Here is a 16,950-nt window from a genome sequence, read left to right as displayed (position 1 = left end):
GCAAGTGGAATGGAAGTAGCAATGGAAGTATCCTGCAATGCTTTACCTGCTGCTATGTTAAAACAGGATTCTATTTCTACAACTGAAAACTCTGTCCCAGTGGAAGAGAAGATGACTGCTGAAACTCTTACCAGTGCAGCAGCAAGTATGGATTCTGCTGTGAAGACAACAGGAATAATAAATATCCCAGCAAGTATAAAAAATTACAATGTTAAAGCAATGAATGTGGTGGGTGGTGGCGAAGGGGTTAGTAATGCTGGGAAAAATAAAAATGTAATTTCTCCCCCTGCTCAGCAGAGGAAAGATTCGATTGCACAGATCAATCCCGAATCTGTGCAATCGTTATCTGCTAAGTGTGTGTCAGATAATTTAAAAAAAAAACTGATGGATTTTCTTCTGGGAGGAATGTTGGCAGCTATGCTTCAGCTTTGGGGAGTCGCACCAGGGTGGGTGGTGGGAATTCTGTTAATAATCACAATTCAAGGAGGTTTGGTGGGGGGCTGGTTAGTGGGTATAGGAGGAGGAATGTGGTTCAGTTGAGATGGGAGGGGGAAGGAACCCCAATAGTAAGGGGGAGGGTGGCTGAGTTGATTTTGGAGATGGGGTTTAAAGCCTGTGATATTTTTGCTTTGATTTGCCCGGTGGGGAGTTATGAATTTGATTTATCGTTTGTAAAACCTGAAAGTTTGGATCTCTTCTGGGAGAGATATAGGAGGTGCAAGGGCCTTCAGCAGTGGAGAGGTTTGGTGCCAAAGGTGATTTCAAGGCAGCCTTTGATAAAGTCGGTGACCATCTTGGTGCGTAATGAATCCATACCAGAGGCTGATTTAATAGTATGGCTACGCCGATATGGCGAGGTCCTCACTCCACTGCGGAAGGTCCTTGATGAGCATGGGATATGGACAGGGGCCTGGATAGTGTCACTAAAATTGGGGGTGCTGGGCGATGTAGTTCAGCACCTTCCCTGCTCAGCCTTTCTGGGTAGGGATAGGCTGACCATTTTCTACCAAGGTCAGCCTAAGGTGTGTAATAAATGTGGTGATAAAGGCCACTTTGCATCGTCCTGCACCCACAAGAAGTGCTCACTGTGCCAGGATTTAGGCCATTTGGCCAGAGAATGCACCCAGATTCGGTGCAATTTGTGCCAGCAGCTAGGTCATCCATATAGCCAGTGCCCAGAGGCACTGCATAACTTGCCAGGATTGGAGACTGAGCTGCAGAGGCTTGATAAAGAAGATGAAGCAGCTGAAGTTAGGGAGGAAACTGTTGTTGCCCCTCCTGTGTCTGTTGTGTCAGATTCTGTTTCCCCTAGTGATGTGGTCCCTGAGTCTGTCCCTCCTGTGGTTGTTCCTACATCTACTGTGCGTAGATCCTCCAGACTAGCGGAAGCTGCTGGGGGGGCGGGTATAGTGGATCTTCCCCCTCGGCCTACTCCACCTCCAGTCCCTGTCCCCCGACACCGCAAACGCGGGCAGGAGAGTGCAGGGGTGCTGGATGGTGGTGGGGTCGATGGGGTTGAGGGAGGGGTGTCCATGTCCCATGTCTCACCCTCTGTTTAGGAGGATTCGGATGATGAGGGGTGGGAGAGTACTAGGAGGAAGAAAAAGAAGAGGAAGACCAGTAAAGCGGTCATTTCCTCCTTACAGTTAGAGCCAGGAGGGGTTCCTCTTGGCAACACATTTTCTGTTTTATCAGGGGAGGAGTTGGTGTCGGATTTATCTATTTCTTTATCATCTATGGATGAGGGGGAGTCACATAGTGTAAAGAGAGCTGTTTCAGGTGATGAGAGTGTGGTAGAGGTTAAGAAACGACTACCCCAATCATCCTGATGGCAGTTCCCGCTCCGATAAAGGTGGCGACTATTAATGTCGCCAGCGTGAAATCTGCAAGAGCTCGTGATATTGCCTTATTTTTGCTCAGTGAGTTTGATGCTGAGATTTTATTTTTGCAAGAGACCTGGCTCAATACTTTGGCCGATGTCCATCTAGCAAAAAAGGAGTGGAGATGCGGTCCCTCCTTTTGGTCTCTTGCGGCTGAGCCTTGCAGCGGAGTTGCGGTTCTTTTTAAAACCGATATGGTAACGTGCCGGCGGGTAATTGAGGTAGAAATGGGGAGATGCATGGTCTTAGACGTCTCTGTTAGGGGGCAGGACCTGCGCCTGTTCAATATCTATGGACCGCAGTCAAAATGGGACAGGAAATGCCTCTTCACAAAGATCAAGCCCTTCCTTTTTACATCCCAGCAGGTTGTCTTTGGAGGTGACTTTAACACCATAATTAGGCCTGAAGACAGGAGGGTCTCCATAGACAGGCTGGGTTATGATAGCGTTTTTCTTAGAGATATGGTTAGACAAGCAGGCCTAGTAGATGTGCACATTAAGCACTGCCCTGGCAGCACGGGATTCACGTTTCAGAGAGGGAATAGTCAGAGTAGGATAGATAGGTTTTTTTTAAAGGAGAACTCTGCTTTCTCGGCTCCTGAGTTGAGGGCGGTGGAGTTCTCTGACCACTGTATGCTGTCTGTGACTCTGAATGCCTCGGACACTCCACCCAGGGGAAGGGGTACCTGGAAACTGAATTCGACTCTCCTGGAAGATTTAGAGGTAAGACAATCCTTTGAGGATTTTTTTTCAGGCACAGGTTTCTATTCTGGACTTTTGCAGCAGTAAGTCAGAGTGGTGGGAGCTTGTGAAACAAAGGGCGATTGGACTTTTCAAGGCCATAAGTAAGAAGAAGCAGCTTGGTATGTATATTGCCTATCAGCATTTGCGGAGGAAGCTTGATCGTCTTGTCTTGTATGGAGGAGATCCAGGGGAGATCTCGGAGGTAAAGCTTCTTCTTAGGAAGTGTCAATACGACCGGCATGCCTCCTTGGTTCTGGAGAGAGATTATGGGAAATATCACTCGCCTGATCCTTACCAGAACTGTAAGCAAGGCATAGCAGTTAAGACGGTCATAGGTCTGAGGGATAGTACGGGTTCCCTGGTGAAGTCCAGATCAGGGATCCTGGAGATCTTCAGGTCATATTACGCAGACCTTCTGGGAAGAAAGGACCTTAGTCGGGACAGGATGGAAAGCTTTCTGGATTCTACTCCAGGATTGGGAAATGGTACATTGCCTTTGATGGATTTGACAGAACCAATTTCAGCGGATGAGGTAGTTCGTGCTATAGAGAAGCTGGCTACCAAAAAGTCGCCTGGGCCAGATGGGTTGACAGCTGAATTTTACAAGTGTTTTAAGTCCATTCTGGCTCCCTTTTTAGCGGAGGTTTATAACAGCTGTTTAGAAGAGGGTTCTCTCCCTCCCTCCATGAGGCAATCCGCTGTGATTCTTCTGTCAAAAGGTAAAGACCCCTCAATAATTGAGAACTGGCGCCCCATCAGTCTTCTCAATGTTGATAGAAAGATCTTGGCGAAGATTCTTTTTTGGCGCTTGTCGTCAGTAGCAGGCGATTTGTTGTCCAATCATCAGCACTGCTCGGTCCAGGGCAGAAGTACCTTTTCAGCAATTTTAACTGTCCGGGAGGCTTTGGAGCGATGCAGGGCTGCTGGATGGAGAAAGTACTTCCTGGCATTGGATCAGGCGAAGGCTTTTGATCGAGTCAATCATGAGTACCTGTATTTGCTACTTGGTAGATACGGCCTGCAGGGGAGGTTTATTGATTGGCTGAAAACATTATATAAAGGGGCTGAGAGCTTCCCACTTGTTAATGGTTGGGTTGGACGGCCTTTTGAGGTTGGCTCTGGTGTGCGCCAGGGGTGTCCTTTGAGCCCCCTGCTATATGTATTCGCAATCGACCCCTTCATACGAAGGTTAGAGGGTGGATCATTGTGCGGGGTGCCTTTGGGCATTGCTGGTGTGCCACCTTTGAAGGTCGTGGCCTATGCCGATGATGTGTCTGTTATTATCTCTGTGATGGAGGAGGCGCAGGAGGTGGTCTCTGTGATAGAGCAGTACACGGAGGCTTCTGACTCTAAAATCAATCATGAAAAGAGTGAAGTTTTCTGGATGGGTGAGGAGGGTAAAAGCTTCGAACTTCCGGATGCCTTCCCAGAGCCCCAGCAGGAAATTAAAGTGTTGGGCATCAAATTTGGTCCTGGTGACTATGGTCATCGAAATTGGGAAAGCAGGTTGTTGAATGCCAATGCCAAGGTGGCAAGCTGGAAGAAATGGAAACTTTCCTTGAGGGAAAGGGTTGACTTGATTAAAACTTACCTGATCCCAATCTTTTTATATGTCAGCTTTGTCTGTATCTTGCCGGAATCTCTCTATGCAAGGGTGTACAGCTGCTTTTTCCAACTGTTATGGGGAAATAGGCTGAACCTGATCAAACGCAATGTAACTTACCTGTCCAGGCGGGAGGGTGGTCTAGGAATGGTCAACCCTATAGTTTTCTTTTCTCTGCTCTTTTTAAAGTATAATCTTGGTAATATGTTTGCAGAGACCCCGCCGGGATGGGTGGGTATTTTTCAATCTTGGTTTAGGCCTTTTCTGCGATGCTGGGAAGATGGCGGGCCAGTGAAAAGTCTGAGAGTCCGACATGGCAAGCTTCCGGCTTATGTTGCCCCGTGTCTGAAATTACTTAGGCAGTGGCAGGTGACAGTGGGGGATATCAAGTCCCTCCCCAGAAAGCTTCTGGAGAAGAGGATTTTGGGCTCTGCTTTCAATGTGTCGCTGACCTTAAGGGATTGCCCAGGCCCCGTAATGAGGGAGGGGATGCGTTTAATTAACTTAGGAAGAATCCCTTTGAAGTTTAGGGATCAAGCCTGGCTCGCTTTCCATGGAAGGCTCTATGTGAGAGGGAACCTGAAGCATCGCCCTGTGGATGATCGGGATTGTCCTAGAGCGGAGTGTGTTGGTAAAGTGGAGTCTATGGACCACTTTTTGCTCCAGTGTCCCTTTAACATAGAGGTGTATAAAAGGGTGGGGAGGGCTCTAGGCATCCCCTTTCTCTATCGCATGAATTATGCGGAGTGGGTGTACGGGGCATTCCCGACTCGCTGGGATTTTGATTTGGATACACTTTTTCTAGTTAGTATAGTTGTCCGTTACTTCACGTGGAATGCACGGTGCCAGATTACCCTGTGGAAGAAAGTCCTCCCTGTCGAGGTGGTGGTGTACGATATTCTGGGTGAGGTTGGGAAGATTCGGGGTCTTGAGAAGGGCAGGGAGCCTCGAGCGGTCTGGATAAGGGCGTGGAGGAATATCAGACCTGCTTTTGGTGAACTTTCTATCTCTGGGTGAGGAGCTCTTTTCCTATGCTATTTCTTTCACGCCCTTAGCTTTTGTTGGTTAATATCTTCTTTTTTGAAGAAGGGCTGCATGCATAATGGGAGCGGTTTTGTTTCTTGACCTCGCAGGTTTGATGTCTGGTGTGGTGGTGTGAGTCCTACTAAGATTATTATTCCGGGTAATGATATGTTTCATGATGTGAGTTTTGTTTTTGCTGTAAAGGCAGTCTTTATTTGAGAGCAAAATTTGCTATGTTTTTTTTTTCCCTTTTCATGTAAATATGTATATATTTATTTATGTATATTGATTTTATGCTTATTGATTGCAAGACTTTTAATAAACAAAAATTGGGAAGAATATTCCAATTAAATTGGTGGTCAGTGGGAAGAATGTCCCCTTTAGATTGGTAGTGAGTGGAAAGAATGTCCCCTTTAGATTGGTAGTCAGTGGGAAGAATGTCCCTTTAGATTGATAGTCAGTGGGAAGAATAACCCCCTTGGATTGGTGGTTAAAGAAAAGAATGTCCCCCTTAGATTGGTGGTTAATGGAAAGAATGCCCCCCTTAGATTGGTGGTTAATGGGAAAACTGTCCCCCTTAGATTGGTGGTTAATGGGAAGAATGCCCCCCTTAGATTGGTGGTTAATGGGAAAACTGTCCCCCTTAGATTGGTGGTTAATAGGAAAAATGTCCCCCTTAGATTGGTGGTTAATGGGAAAACTGTCCCCCTTAGATTGGTGGTTAATGGGAAGAATGCCTCCTTAGATTGGTTATTAGCAGAAAGAATGTCCTCCTTAGCTTCATATGTACTCACCCACACAGCCAGTTTTGACAGGTCTGCAGGGGTGGGTACACAGTGAATGAGTCCCAATGCTCCTCCTTACCTTCGTGGTTAGTGAGAAGAATGTCCCAGTTACATTTGTAGTCAGTGGAAAGAATATTCCTTACATTGGTGGTCAGTGGAAAGAATATTCCTTACATTGGTGGTCAGTGGGAAGAATGCTCCTCACATTGGTGGTCAGTGAGAAGAATGCTCCTCACATTGGTGGTCAGTGAGAAGAATGCTCCTCACATTGGTGGTTAGTTGGAAGAATGCTCCTTACATTGGTGGTCAGTGAGAAGAATGCTCCTTACATTGGTGGCCAGTGGGAAGAGTGCTCCTTACATTGGTGGTCAGTGGGAAGAATGCTCCTTACATTGGTGGTCAGTGAGAAGAATGCTCCTTACATTGGTAGTCAGTGGGAAGAATGCTCCTTACATTGGTGGTCAGTGAGAAGAATGCTCCTTACATTGGTGGTCAGTGAGAAGAATGCTCCTTACATTGGTGGTCAGTGGGAAGAATGTTCCTTACATTGGTGATCAGTGAGAAGAATGTTCCTTACATTGGTAGTCAGTGGAAGAATGTTCCTTACATTGGTGGTCAGTGGGAAGAATGCTCCTTACATTGGTAGTCAGTGGGAAGAATGTTCCTTACGTTGGTGATCAGTGAGAAGAATGCTCCTTACATTGTTGGTCAGTGGGAAGAATGCTCCTTTCATTGGCGATTAGTTGGAAGAATCTCCCTTTCATTGGTGGTCAGTGGGAAGAATGCTCCTTTCATTGGCGGTTAGTTGGAAGAATGCTCCTTACATTGGTGGTCATTGAGAAGAATGCTCCTTACATTGTTGGTCAGTGAGAAGAATGCTCCTTACATTGTTGGTCAGTGGGAAGAATGCTCCTTACATTGGTGGTCAGTGGGAAGAATGCTCCTTACATTGGTGGTCAGTGGGAAGAATGCTCCTTTCATTGGTGGTCATTGAGAAGAATGCTCCTTTCATTGGTGGTCAGTGAGAAGAATCTACCTTTACAGATCACTAAAGAGATCACTGGTGTCACATTGCTGGCTCTGCCTAATGGCATTGGACACAAAACTATGCAGGCACAATCAGCCACAGCTTGTATCCTTAGCAACCTCTGGAGAAACCCTAGATGAGTATGGCTGATATAGATTTTTTTTTTTTTTTTAATAGACCCTTATTAATAGAACAATAAAATTTGCTGTTACAACAATGCAGCTGCAACACAGTTTTCCGCAGCCCTTAAAGGTCTATATATGAAAAATGTAACAAATAATTTCCATAATTTGCCCAATATGATTTCCTAGGATTGCCAGCTCCACTTAGTGGCCATAATGCAGAATTTTCCAGAAACACCATCAGGAATATACCACATTATGAGCACTAGATGGCACTGACATAGGAAACCTTCACATTAGGCAAATTACTGGTATTCGTAATGGCTATGTGAATGCTTGAGACATTTGCACAATTTTTTTAAATAAATTGCCCCACCCCTTAGAGCCTTAACATCTGTGCATTGAGATGTGCTAAAGCAGATGTGTATTTTTCTACTGTGTATGTGCCTTGGGGGGCAACGAATAGTAATTAGCAATGTACTACAATGCACATACACAGTATGTCAACATGTGCTACGGTCAAAAGGAGCCATTGACCTCAATGTGGGGCTATTTACTCCTTTGTGGTACATTCACGCACATACGTAAGGCAAAAATAAAGAGATAAAAAAAATCGGTGCAACTAAATGTGTCTCTTTAGGAAAAACTATTATGTAAATACGAGTAGCTGTCATAACAACCTATGCTTATCACTGCATATCCACAAATTTATATATATCAAAACGATATACAGCGCTACTTATGCATAATTAATAATACACATGTGCAAAATAAGCCAAATAATAAGGTGCATGCAGTGTATTAAAGTGCTTAAAATGTGCAATATACTCATATAATTATACAACGAAATGTAAACAAGTCACCTTTATTATTCACCTTATTATACATCACACATTGTTATACCACCTTATTATTTGGCTTATTTTGCACATGTGTATTATTAATTATGCACATGTATCGTTTTGATATATATACATATGTAAGGCAGCCCATTGAAATTTATAAGCTGCCAACACCCTTTAAATTTCCAAAAATCAGACTTAAGTGTCCCGCTGTGCTGTGTTAATGCACATGCATTAATGCATGTTACGGCTCATATTAACCTGCATTGTGTTACGGCGGCTCATATATTATGAATGGGCTTCCGACACACCACAATGCATGAAAAAATGTACATAACCCTTTTTTGAAAAATGCAGTGCACAATAACACATGGTATACAGTATGCATTGTGGTGTACTGCAGTGCGTTAGGGTCTACTAAACAATGCATTGGAGTGACATTCATAACTGCACAGTGTCCTGTGTGATCAGCTGTTTCCAATGGGAAATTCTTACAATTTTTCTCAGGTTAGTCCTCATCAAATAATCCATCCCTCGTGGTTGTTTCCTTTCTTCATTTTGCCCAGAATTTCCATTTTGCAACATCTGGAAAAAGAAAGCACAGATATATATATATATATATATATATATATACACACAGTATGTACGGGAGTCTATTCATTATGAATGGCATTGCAACTGCGCACATAGAGCTGGTGCGTTGCCATGAGTTGTAGCAATGTGAGTTGTGACAATGCACAATGGGCCTCTGGTGATTTTTAAAGTAAAACTAAAGGCAACAATAAAAAAATGTACAAGACGGCTGCTGTATTGGCAGAAGATAGATACACAATAACCCTACCTGCCTGTCAGCCGTGATCTGTGACATGCAAGCTGAGCTGCACATGTGAATGGAATGTGTGACTCACAAAGCATGTGAACTCTTAGCACCTTACAGCTAGCAACATTTCGCAATGTCAGCTGACTCCAGCTGTAATGCAATTTACATTTTCATGCGTAGGCACACCCATTACATGCATTTAGGTTTTTATATATACTGTATGTGTGTGTGTTAAAACATTTCTTTTTTTGGTGGGGGGGGGGGGGGGGGACTGAGGAATCTAAGTGCTTGGGTGTAACTAACTTTTTACAGCTTTTAAACTTCTTTTTCCCCCAAACTTCTTTTACCCCTTCATATAATAGGGGATGAATAGTCCCCTATGTGATCTTTCTTTTTTGGTGACAGGTTCTCTTTAAAAGAAATCAGCTAAACGTGCTCAATTCCTAATAGCTTGTAAATGTATAAAATCCATGAGGCGCTAAAGGAGTGTGACCACAAGATAACACTAGAATTTCTGGGTGAACCCGCTGCACTCTGCTATATACCCATTCTAGCAAACTTTATAAAAAAAAAAAAAAAAAAACAGACAATATATGTATGTTGGGAGGAACGAAAGAGTTAAAGCCCAAGGGTAGCTAAAAACAAAAAATAGAAAAAATCAGCACAAGGGACGGAACTTGCATTCAGTTTGATGTGTCTCTTGTGCTGATGTCTCTTTTAGTAGAAATCCTCCTCTATCCCTGACATCCGCCCACATCCCCCTCCTTTGCCGTAATGTTCCAGTGCGGCGGTGTCTCACCACTTTAATACCAGCACTTTCACCCCCTTCCTGACCAGGCCAATTTTCAGTGCTGCCACACTTTAAATGACAATTGTGCAGTCATTCAAATATGTACCTATATGAAATTTTCAATCATTTTTTTTTAGACAGATAGAGCTTTCTTTTGGTGGTATTTAATCACCACTGACCTTTTTATTTTTTGCTAAACAAACGAAAAAAGGCTAAAAATTTTAAACAATTTTCTCAGTTTCTTAGAAATAAGTACATTTTTTCTCTTCACTAATAAGGCTGCACTGATGAGGCAGCACTGACGTTTACCGATGAGGCTGCACTGACGTTTACCGATGAGGCTGCACTGACATTTACCGATGAGGCTGCACTGACGTTTACCGATGAGGCTGCACTGATGTTTACTGATGAGGCTGCACTGAGCAGCACCGATGTTTACGGATGAGGCTGCAATGAGGTTTACGGATGAGGCAGCACCGATGTTTACGGATGAGGCTGCAATGAGGTTTACGGATGAGGCTGCACTGATGTTTACTGATGAGGCTGCACTGAGCAGCACCGATGTTTACGGATGAGGCTGCAATGAGGTTTACGGATGAGGCAGCACCGATGTTTACGGATGAGGCTGCAATGAGGTTTACGGATGAGGCTGCACTGAGGTTTACTGATGAGGCAGCACCGACGTTTACTGATGAGGCAGCACCGACGTTTACTGATGAGGCAGCACCGACGTTTACTGATGAGGCTGCACTAAGGTTTACTGATGAGGCTGCACTGAGGTTTACTGATGAGGCTGCACTGAGGTTTACGGATGAGGCTGCACTAAGGTTTACGGATGAGGCTGCACTAAGGTTTACGGATGAGGCTGCACTGACGTTTACTGATGAGGCTGCACTGACGTTTACTGATGAGGCTGCACTGACATTTACTGATGAGGCTGCACTGAGGTTTACTGATGAGGCTGCACTGAGGTTTACTGATGAGGCAGCACTGAGGTTTACTGATGAGGCAGCACTGAGGTTTACCGATGAAGCTGCACTGACGTTTACTGATGAGGCAGCACTGACGTTTACTGATGAGGCAGCACTGACGTTTATGGATGAGGCAGCACTGACGTTTATGGATGAGGCTGCACTGACGTTTACGGATGAGGCTGCACTGACATTTACTGATGAGGCAGCACTGACGTTTACTGATGAGGCTGCACTGACGTTTACGGATGAAGCTGCACTGATGTTTACTGATGAGGCTGCACTGACGTTTACTGATGAGCAGTGGCGGTTTTAGGCACGGCCAAACAGGGAAGCTGCCCGGGGCGGCATTTTTTCATGACACGTGGGGGGCGGCATGCCCGGGCTGCGGACCGGTACCGGTCCGTGGATCAAATGGTTCAAACCGTTCGCCCATGCCTAAAACCGCCACTTCCGCAGCCGAGCCGAGGCGCAGAGCATTGCTCCCCCCGAGCCCGCCCATTGTGTGACAATAGCGAATTAAAATTCGCTATTGTCACACTGATCCTCCTCCTGGCCAATCAGGGAGCGGGTCCTCCCGCTTCCTGATTGGCCGAAAGGCAAACCCCACGCCATTGGCCGAGGAGGAGACGCGAGGAATCCGGGGACTGAACGGAAGAGAAGTGAGGTAAGTCAATGCACGGACGGGTCTCGCGGCGGGAATGCTGGCGCTCTGCATTGAAAGGGGGCAATGCTCTTGCGCTCTTCATTGAAAGGGGGCAATGCTGTGGTGCACTGCATTGAAAGGGGGCAATGCTGTGGCACTCTGCATTGAAAGGGGGCAATGCTGTGGCGCTCTGCATTGAAAGGGGGCAATGCTGTGGCGCTCTGCATTGAAAAGGGGGCAACAATGCTGTGGCACTCTGCATTGAAAAGGGGGCAACAATGCTGTGGCACTCTGCATTGAAAAGGGGGCAACAATGCTGTGGCACTCTGCATTTATTGGGGGCAACAATGCTGTGGCACTCTGCATTTATTGGGGGCAACAATGCTGTGGCACTCTGCATTTATTGGGGGCATTGCTGTGGCACTCTGCATTTATTGGGGGCAATGCTGTGGCACTCTGCATTTATTGGGGGCAATGCTGTGGCACTCTGCATTTATTGTTATGTTGTCATGTTATTTTTTTTTGGGGGGGGGGGGGTGGCGCCAGGAGGGAGTATTGCCCGGGGAGCAATTTAATGTAGAACCGCCACTGCTGATGAGGCAGCACTGACGTTTACCGATGAGGCTGCACTGACGTTTACTGATGAGGCTGCACTGACGTTTACTGATGAGGCTGCACTGACGTTTACCGATGAGGCTGCACTGACGTTTATTAATGAGGCTGCAGTGGTGATGGGTACTGATCTGAGGCACTGATGGGGCTGCACTAATAATCAATGCACTGATCAGTGCAAACAATGTACTGACAGCCTTGCTGCCACTCCTTTCATAGTTACATAGTTAGTACTAGTTCAACCTAGTGTGTGTGTGTGTATTTGCCTGTTAACCGTACATTGTATACCCCTGTATGTTGTGGTCTTTAAGGTGCCCATCTAATAGTTTTTTTAAACTATCAATGCTCCCTGCTGATACCACTGTTTGTGGAAGAGAATTCCACATCCTAAATGCTCTCACAGTAAAGAACCCCCTATGTAGTTTAAGGTTAAACCCCTTTTCTTCTAGTTTTAGTGAGTGGCCCAGTGTCTTATTGTATTCCCTTTCTCTGTTCCTTATGCTCGGGTCACCAGTACAGTATTTGTACATTGATATCATATCCCCTCTCAAGCGTCTCTTCTCCAGAGAGAATAAGTTCAATGCTTGTAGTCTTTCCTCATAGTGGAGATTCTCCATTCCCCTAATTATTTTTGTTGCCCTTCTCTGGACTTTCTCCAGTTCCAGCACATCCTTCCTGAAGACCGGTGCCCAGACACAGCATAAGAGGAAAGGCATGCCGATAACCGGAAAGTCTGTTTACATGTGATCAGCTGTGATTGGACACAGCTGATTACATGGTAAATTGCCATTGTGATTGGCCCTTTACTCCAATCTGTGATCAGCTGTGTTCAAAAGGACACTGCGGTCACAGAGCGCGCCCCAGAGGGCGTGCAGGAAGCGGGATTCTGGGAGGGCATCCATGGACACCCTCCCAGAACTGGAGGGCCACACTGTAGCCATCTTTCGGCTATAACATGGTCGGCAAGTAGTGAATACAATCAGCTGTCACATACTTTCATCAATAGAGTCGGAATATGCTCGCCCTTTACACCTAGATCCACCATTCATAGAAGCCGTACTACGTTTTTATAAATATAACAGGCTTTATGAATGGAGGGGGAGGAGTATTAATCATCCACCCATCCTCTATTCTTATGTTGTGTTTTAGGGGAAAATTGTTTTCTCGGGAGATGGCTGAACGCTGGCCATACACTATACAATCAGATTAAACAATTTCCACACATTTTTAACAACACTTTGTAATAGAACAAACCTAAACAAACCATTCAATTTGTATCCGGCCAGGTAAGACCTTACACTGTATAGTGGATGGTAGATCTACAGGAGATCACTATCAGATTGTGAAGTGTATGGCCAGCTTTATTATAATATAATAATAATTATAATATAATAATATAATAATATGTTCATATCACATTTCAGGTTCTCTCTTACCTGAGTTTCATGGACATCATTTTCCTGGTCAGGACTGTGGTACCCGTTTGGCAATGTACATACGGCGCTGTTCTGTGGATCACTGATCTGTACCAACTAGGAAAAAAGAAACATCCAAGCTCAGTATCAAGACTTGTTACATGTTCTGTATATATATATATATATATATATATATATATATATATATATATATATAACAATATTTTGGGGGGGGGGGGGGGCAAAATGTAATATTGTGTATTATTAGTTTCTGTACATAGGAGCCTTCTGCACAGGAGCAGAAATCACTGAAGGATGAATTAGACATGTCTTAGAAATCACTTTCCTCCATTACAGACTTATAGTACACTATATGTAATTGATCACCTTGTAAAACAACCCATTCAGTTTAAAATAGAAATGAAAGCAAAACATTAATATATAGATTTACAAAACTTTATAAATACCTTTTTTTCCCCTTTTTAAAAGTCACCACATAACCTCTGTTCTCAGCTGCAGAGAGATCTAGGGGAGGAGAAACAGCAGTACACTAGTCTTCTCAGTAAATGGCTGTGAGAGGGGGAGGGGGGGGTCAACACAAGTCTGATAATTGGAGGAGAGCAGGTTAAGTTCTCAGCATAGCTAAAGAACTGACCATGCTGTGTTCTCCTGCCTAGTGTCCTAGTGTGGTCGGTTTTTAATAAGAAAAGGCAAAACATTTGTGTATGTGTGTGTATACACACTATATTGTCAAAAGTATTGGGACACATGCCTTTACATGCACATGAACTTTAATGGCATCCCAGTCTTAGTCCATAAGGTCAACATTGAGTTGGCCCACCCTTTGCAGCTATAACAGCTTCAACTCTTCTGGGAAGGCTGTCCACAAGGTTTAGGAGTGTCTATGGGAATGTTTGACCATTCTTCCAGAAGCGCATTTGTGAGGTCAGGCACTGACGTTGGACGAGAAGGACATGAATGAGCGAGTTTGGGGTGGAGGAATTTGACTGACCTGCTCAGAGTCCTGACCTCAACCCGATAGAACACCTCTGGGATGAATTAGAGAGGAGACTGCGACCCAGGCCTTCACATCCACATCAGTCTGACCTCACAAACGCGCTTCTGGAAGAATGATCAAACATTCCCATAGATACTCCTAAACCCTGACTGGCTCACTTTGATTGTCAGCTGCAGGAGCCAATTGCACTGAGGCTGTATCTCAGCGAATCAGGAGGGAGAGTCCCAGGACGACCGAGGGACTCATGGACATTGCTGGACAAAGAGGGGGCTCAGATAGTAGGGAGTGCTGGGGGCTGCTACACACAGAAGGCTTTTTATCTTAATGCATAGAATGCATCCTACCTCTACAACTCCTTTAAACCCATAGCCACCATTTGACATCTATGATTAGCAGTGTTAATTTAATCTACGAAAACATTTTCATGAAAATTTTCATCAGTGGCCTTTTTACAGTGGCAAAAACGAAAAGTACATCACACTTACACCCATTGACAAAAACTTTGACGAAAATCAATGTTTTTGTTAACCACTTTACCTCCGCTCACATGGATGCTACTGCGGCAAAGTGCCGCGATCCCGTCCAGCGACGTAGACCTACGTCGCTGGACTCCACCCCTTGTAGGCGGCGCTCGCGCGCCGCCGGAGGCTCGCTCCCGCTGTGTTCATTCACAGCGGGAGTCGGCCCAGCGGAGGAGCAGCGGCGATTGCCGCTGCTCTGCCCCGATCGTCGGGGATCGAGTCTGGAGATCCGCCCGCTGTGTGTAAACAGAGCGGGCGGATCTCCATAGTGACAGGGACTGACAGATCGGAGTGTTCAGCATAGCTGAACCCTGGATCTGTCCTTCTGTCACACAGTCACCTCCCCCCCATACGTCAGTAAGCACCAGGCATACATTAACCCCTCCCTCTCCAATAAAATTAACCCCTTCCCTGCCAGTGTCATTTTTACAGTAACAGTGCATATATATAGCACTGATTACTGTAGTAATGTCACTGGTACCCCCAAAAGTGTCAAAAATGTCAGTCAAGGGTCCGATCTGTCCGCCGCAATGTCGCAGTCCTGCAAAAAAAATCGCAGATCACCGCCATTACGCGTTAAAAAAAAAAACACCAAAAATGACAGAAATCTTTCCCTTAGTTAGTAAACGCAATAACTTTTGCGCAAACCAATCAAAATATGCTTATTGCGATTTTTTTTTACTAAACATAGGTAGCAGAAAACAAATTAGCCAAAAATTTAAAAAAAAATTTGATTTTTAAATTTTTTTGGGGGGGAATTTCATATAAAAAAATGTGAAAAATATTGTTATTTTTTCAAAATAAACGCTCTTTTTTTGTTTATAGCGCAAAAAGTAAAAATCGCACAGGTGATCAAATACCACCAAAAGAAAGCTCTGTTTGTGGGGAAAAAAGGACGTAAATTTCGTTTGGGTACGGCGTCACACAAACGCGCAATTGTCAGTTAAAGTCGCACAGCGCCGAATCGCAAAAAGTGGCCTGGACGGAAGACAGCAAAATCCTCTGGTGGTAAAGTGGTTAAAAAACTCAAACGAAACTAAATTGTGAGGCAGACACATTTACCCTCATGAACTTCCAGTTTATACGGAGCTCCATCCGCTTCTTCTCCCAGCAAAAAAGTGACTCAAGTCCATAGCGTGCTTTGCTTAGCAAGCAATTAGCTGGCTGTGCAGCCAGCATTACAGGCCTCTGAGTCATTAGACGACCGCCCAGAGCAGCACTGTGCATTACAAGCCTCCCAACAAGAGTCCCACTTCCGACGATGACTGTCCCGAGCACTGTGCGTGTGTACAGTACAATTACAAGCCTCTCCTCAGACCACTGTCTGTCCAGAGCACTGTGCATTACAGGCAATCCATCAGACCTGAGACCACCATTCAGCACTGTGCAGCATTACAGGCTTCTCAGAGTCAGACCACCTTCCTAAAGCACTGTGCATTACAGGCCTCCCCTCAAAACACCATCCAGAGCACTGTGCAGCATTACAGGCCTCCCAACAAGAGTCCCACTCTCGACAATGTTTGTCTAGGGCAAAGAGCACTGTGCGTGTGTACAGTACAATTACAAGCCCCCCCCCCCCCCCTCAGACCACTGTCCGTCCAGAGCACTGTGCATTACAGACCTCCTCTGACCAACGGCATCCAGAGCACTGTGCATTAAAGGCATCCCTCAGACCTGAGATTACCATCCAGCACTGTGCAGCATTACAGGCCACCATCCCAAAGCACTGTGCATTACAGGCCTCCCCTCAAACCACCATCCAGAGCATTGTGCAGCATTACAGGCTTCTCAGAGTCAGACCACCATCCTAAAGCACTGTGCATTACAGGCCTCCCCTCAAACCACCATCCAGAGCACTGTGCAGCATTACAGGCCTCCCAACAAGAGTCCCACTCTCGACAATGTTCGTCTAGGGCAAAGAGCACTGTGCGTGTGTACAGTACAATTACAAGCCCCCCCCCCCCCTCAGACCACTGTCCGTCCAGAGCACTGTGCATTACAGACCTCCTCTGACCACCGCATCCAGAGCACTGTGCAATACAGGTCATCCCTCAGACCTGAGATCACCATCCAGCACTGTGCAGCATTACAGGCCACCATCCTAAAGCACTGTGCATTACAGGCCTCCCCTC

The 16,950-nt window shown here is 45.5% G+C and overlaps 1 long non-coding RNA gene across 1 annotated transcript in view; it reads right to left on the bottom strand.

Moving 5' to 3' along the window:
- Positions 1-8,530: 8,530 nt before the first annotated feature.
- Positions 8,531-16,950, bottom strand: part of LOC309551914 — a 32,218-nt gene continuing 23,798 nt past the window's right edge. The window contains exons 2-3 of the long non-coding RNA XR_014225114.1: positions 13,301-13,396; positions 8,531-8,610 (exon numbers count right to left, since the gene is read on the bottom strand). This is a non-coding gene — a long non-coding RNA (uncharacterized lncRNA). The remainder of the gene's footprint in view (positions 8,611-13,300; positions 13,397-16,950) is intronic.

The sequence above is a fragment of the Pelophylax lessonae genome (assembly GCF_965119305.1).
Source record: "Pelophylax lessonae genome assembly, chromosome: 3".
NCBI classification, from domain to species: Eukaryota; Metazoa; Chordata; class Amphibia; order Anura; family Ranidae; genus Pelophylax; species Pelophylax lessonae.
The sequence above is the reverse complement of the archived record's forward strand: the minus strand, read 5'-3'. Positions and strand labels throughout refer to the sequence as shown.